This window comes from Schistocerca gregaria, unplaced genomic scaffold (genome assembly GCF_023897955.1).
Source record: "Schistocerca gregaria isolate iqSchGreg1 unplaced genomic scaffold, iqSchGreg1.2 ptg000066l, whole genome shotgun sequence".
In the NCBI taxonomy this organism is placed as follows: domain Eukaryota; kingdom Metazoa; phylum Arthropoda; class Insecta; order Orthoptera; family Acrididae; genus Schistocerca; species Schistocerca gregaria.
This window is the reverse complement of record NW_026061707.1, coordinates 6,903,900-6,909,899: the sequence shown is the minus strand read 5'-3', so window position 1 is coordinate 6,909,899 and position 6,000 is coordinate 6,903,900.

Here is a 6,000-nt window from a genome sequence, read left to right as displayed (position 1 = left end):
CAATTAATATAGTAATGAGCTTTATTTCAAAAGAATTAGAAATAAAATCATAATAATAAATATAATTTCAACCACCAAAATTTAACATTCATGCAATAGAAATTAAAATAGCAACATCACCAATACGATTAGAAAGTGCAGTTAATATACCAGCACTATAAGATTTTACATTTTGATAATAAATAACTAAACAATAAGAAACTAAACCTAAACCATCTCAACCTAATAAAATTCTAATTAAATTAGGACTAATAATTAAAAAACCTATAGAAAGAATAAATATTAAAACAATAATAATAAAACGATTTATATTCTTTTCACCAGATATATAATCCTCTCTATAATAAATAACCAAAGAAGAAATATATATAACAAAAGATATAAAAATAAGAGATATTCAATCCAAAATTAAAGTTATAACAACTATAGAACCATTTAAATTGAAAAGCTCTCACTCAACAAAAACTCTATAATCAATTATTAAATAATAAATACCTAAAATAAAAATTATAGTTCTCGAAATAAACAAAGAAAAAAAACTCAAAGAACAAATAGAAAATAAATTCACGGCCTAAGATGAAAAACTTCATATCATTGATTCCACAAAACAATATTTTTAATTAAAATACTTAAGCAAACTAAACAAAGAAATATTCACCCTTTAAACAGAGAATATTTAAAGGCAATCAATGTAAAAGTAAAAGATGATATTCACGAAAATAACCAAGAGAACAAGTATAAACACCAGAATAATAATTCCCATGCTGAGAATAAGAATATATATACAAAGTATAAACAGCTCTAAAAAAAGATAAAAAAATCAAAGCAAAGAATCTAAAAGAAGATCAAGATATAATTCTATTTAATAATCTAATTTCACCTACCAAATTTAAAGAAGGAGGAGCAGCCATATTTGATGATCTTAAAAGAAATCATCATAAAGCCATTCTTGGCATCAAATTAATTATACCCTTGTTAATTAATAATCTTCGTCTACCTAAACGTTCATAAATAATATTAGATAAACAAAATAAACCAGAAGAACATAAACCATGACCAACCATTAGAGAAAGAGAACCTACACAACCTCATCAATTCATAGTCATCAATCCACCAATAACCATTCTTATATGAGCAACAGAAGAATATGCAATTAAAGACTTTAAATCAACCTGACGAAAACAAATAAATCTTACAATAACACCCCCAGATAAACCTAAAGACAATCAAAAATAATTAAACTTTAAACCCAAATAAGAAATAACCTTTATAACACGAAAAATACCATAACCACCTAACTTTAATAAAACACCAGCAAGAATTATTCTACCTGAAATAGGGGCCTCTACATGAGCCTTAGGAAGTCATAAATGAACCAAAAACATAGGTATCTTAACTAAAAAAGCCAAAATTATAAATACATAAAACATAAAATAATAAGAACCAAAATCAACCAATAAAGGAAAATAAAAAGTATTAGAAAAATCATAAACCTTAAATAAAACTAATAATAAAGGTAATCTAGCAACCAAAGTATAAAAAATTAAATAAACACCAGCCTGCAAACGCTCAGGTTGATAACCCCAACCCAAAATTAAAAGTAAAGTAGGAACTAATCTAGCCTCAAAAAAAATATAAAAAGAAAGAAGACTTAATCTAGCAAATGAACAATAAAGCATAATTATTAAAATCAAAACCATAAAAACAAAAAAATTTGAATGATATGAACTTAAATAAACTGAACCTCTAGCAGTGATTATTAAAGAACAAATCCAAAAACTAAGTAAAATTAAACTAAAAGAAAAATAATCAATACCAAAATAATATCTAATTATATTCAAATCAGCATATGAATAAACACAAATTATAAAAACAAAACCCGACAGAAACATTAAAGAATGAACCAACCATCAACAATTATTTAATAAACAAAGAGGGATCAAAAAATAGTTATAAATAAATACTTTAACATAAAGATAAACCAAAAGAATTAAAAAAATCATTACCATGAGAACGAATTATTGAAACTAAAATAGAAAGACCTAAAGCACCCTCACAAACAGAAAAAACTAAAAAAATAACAGGAAAAAAATAATCATAATCAAACTCAATAAGAAAAACAATAACTAACATAAATAAAGAAAGAACAATATATTCTAATCTCAAAAGAACCATTAATAAATGTTTACGTTTAGAAGAAAAAACATAAACACCAGCAAAATAAATCAATAAAGAAGTAAAAATAGAGAATATAAACATTAGTTTTAATAGTTTAAAAAAAACGCCGGTCTTGTAAACCGGAAATAAGTCCAGCCCCCACTTTTAAAACTTCAGAGGTGGAAAAGCTTCCATCATCGGTCCCCAAAACCGGTATTTTAAATAAACTAACCCCTGAAATGATCAAAATAATAATTATATCATTATCAAATGTAATAAATATTAATTTTATTAAATTAAGACACCCAATATCAATAATGCTTTTTATTATCCTTCAAACCTTCCTAGTTGGATTAATAACAGGAACAATAATAGAAAGATATTGATTATCATATATTTTATTTTTAACATTTCTTGGTGGTATACTAGTATTATTTATTTACATTACAAGAATTGCATCAAACGAAATATTTCAGCCTAAATCAATCACTATAATTATTACATTAATAATGTGAGTATTTATCATATTAATATTAATTATTCTAGATATATCTATATTTATAGACTTTTTCAAAAACACCGAAACTATAAATATTGATAATTCAATCAATTATCAAGAAATAACAATATCTTTAGAAAAATTATATAATAGACCAACATTCATTATTACAATAATAATAATAATTTATTTATTTTTAGCACTACTAGCAGTTGTTAAAATCACCAATATTAATCAGGGACCTATTCGTAAAATAAGATAATTACTAATGAATAAACCCTTACGATTAAGACATCCTTTAATTAAAATTATTAATAACTCTTTAATTGACTTACCTGCCCCAACAAATATTTCATTTTGATGAAATTTTGGATCCCTATTAGGGTTATGTTTGGTAATTCAAATCGTAACTGGACTATTTTTAGCTATACATTATACATCAAATATTGAAATAGCATTCAGTAGTGTAGTACACATCTGCCGAGACGTAAATAATGGTTGAATTATCCGAACCTTACACGCAAATGGAGCATCTATATTTTTTATTTGTATTTACTTACATGTAGGATGGGGAATTTACTATGGATCTTATATATATATACATACCTGAATAATTGGTACAGTGATTTTATTTTTAGTTATAGCAACTGCATTTATAGGATATGTCTTACCCTGAGGCCAAATATCTTTTTGAGGTGCAACAGTAATTACTAATTTATTATCAGCAATCCCATACTTAGGAACAGATTTAGTCCAATGAGTATGAGGAGGATTCGCTGTTGATAATGCAACATTAAATCGATTCTTCACATTCCATTTTGTATTACCATTTATTATTGCTGCTATAGCAGCAATTCATTTATTTTTTCTTCACCAAACAGGATCTAATAATCCTCTTGGACTAAATGGAGATATTGAAAAAATTCCATTCCATCCATACTTTACCTTTAAGGATTCTATTACATTTGTAATAATAACATCATTATTAATTATACTATGTTTAATTAATCCTTACCTATTAGGAGATCCAGATAACTTTGTACCTGCCAACCCATTAGTAACACCAGTTCACATTCAACCAGAATTATATTTCCTATTTGCATATGCAATTCTACGATCTATCCCTAATAAGTTAGGAGGTGTTATTGCATTATTTTTATCAATTAGAATCTTAATAATTTTACCATTTTATAATAAAACACCATTCCGAGGCATTCAATTTTACCCTATTAATCAAATTTTATTCTGAATTATAGTAGTTGTTGTATGCTTACTAACGTGAATTGGTAAACGACCTGTTGAAGAACCTTATATTATAACAGGTCAAATCTTAACAATTATTTACTTCACATATTTCTTAATTAATGTCCATGTCGCAAACACATGAGATAAATTAATTAAGGAATAAAGTTAATTAGCTTGTAAAAGCATATGTTTTGAAAACATAAAATTAGAAGTTTAACTCTTCTATTAACTTTTCTCAAAAAATTTCACTAAACAAATGAGATAAATAAAATCTTTAAACCAACAAAGAAAATAAAAAAATTCAAAGATAAAGGTAAAAAGCTTTTTCAAGCTAAGTACATTAATTTATCATAACGGAACCGTGGTAATGTCCCACGAAACCAAATAAAACCAAAAGATATAATAGCAAGCTTAATAAAAAATATAAAAGAATAAAAATCACCGCCGAAATAAATTAAAGCCAATAACATTCTTATGAAGACAATTCTAGTATATTCAGCTAAAAAAATTAAAGTAAAACCACCCACACCATACTCAATATTAAATCCTGAAACTAACTCAGATTCCCCTTCAGCAAAATCAAAAGGAGTACGATTAGTTTCAGCTAAGCAAGAAACAAAACAAGCTAAAGCTAAAGGAAAAGAAATAATAATAAATCAACAATAAAGCTGATAGTTTATAAAATCAAACATATTAAAACTACCAATTAAAATAATTAAAGACAATAAAATTAAAGCTAAACTAACTTCATAAGAAATTGTTTGAGCAACAGAACGAAGAGAACCTAATAATGAATAATTTGAATTAGAAGATCAACCAGCAATTATAACAGTATAAACACCTAATCTAGTACAACATAAAAAAAATAAAAATCCATAAGAAAAAGAACACATATAAGTTAAATAAGGAAAAATTACTCAAACGGCTAAAGAAATCATTAAATTAAAAACAGGGGAAAAATAATAAAGTAGGTAATTAGATATAATAGGAATTGGCTGCTCCTTACAAATTAACTTAATAGCATCTCTAAATGGCTGAGGAATTCCAACAAAACCTACCTTATTTGGACCCTTTCGAATCTGAATATAACCTAAAACCTTACGCTCTAATAAAGTTAAAAAGGCAACACTAATTAAAACACAAATAACCAATAAAAGAAAATTCAAAATAAATATAAATAAATCATAAAGTATCAATACTATTTGTAGAAAAAATCTACATAAATGAATTCTAAATTCAACACATTAATCTGTCAAAATAGTAAATAAATTAATATTAAACAATATAACAAAAAATATTTTAACCATATGGTCCTTTCGTACTAATATGGATTAACAATCTTAGGATAGAAACCGACCTGGCTCACGCCGGTCTGAACTCAGATCATGTAAGAATTTAAAGGTCGAACAGACCTAATCATTGGGCTCCTGCACCCAAAATTTTTCTTAATCCAACATCGAGGTCGCAATCTGCTTTGTCGATATGAGCTCTCAAAAACAATTACGCTGTTATCCCTAAGGTAACTTAATCTTATGATCATAAATTATGGATCAAAATAACAAACATAAATAAATGATATAATAATGAAGAGTTTATCTATTCTTCATGTCACCCCAACAAAACATCATCATTAAATATAGAAAGACAAACAAAAAACTATATAAAAGTAAAATGTCAAGCTCTATAGGGTCTTCTCGTCCTAAAGAAGAATTTAAGCCTTTTGACTCAAAAGTTAAATTCAAAAATTTATTAAGAGACAGTTGATTTCTCGTCAAGCCATTCATTCCAGCCACTAATTAAGAGACTAATGATTATGCTACCTTTGCACGGTCAAAATACCGCGGCTCTTTAAAAATACGCTCAGTGAGCAGGCCAGACCTCAAAATATAAACAAGAGGACATGTTTTTGATAAACAGGCGGAAATCAATTTTGCCTAGTTCCTTATAATAAGTTCACAAGGTAAAAATTTCATACAAATAAATATACTAATTCTATCATTATTACAAAAATTTTAAAATTAAATTAATAATCTTAATAAAAAACCTAAAATATTTATAAAATCAAAATAAAAAATAATGAACTAAAACGTAATCTTAAA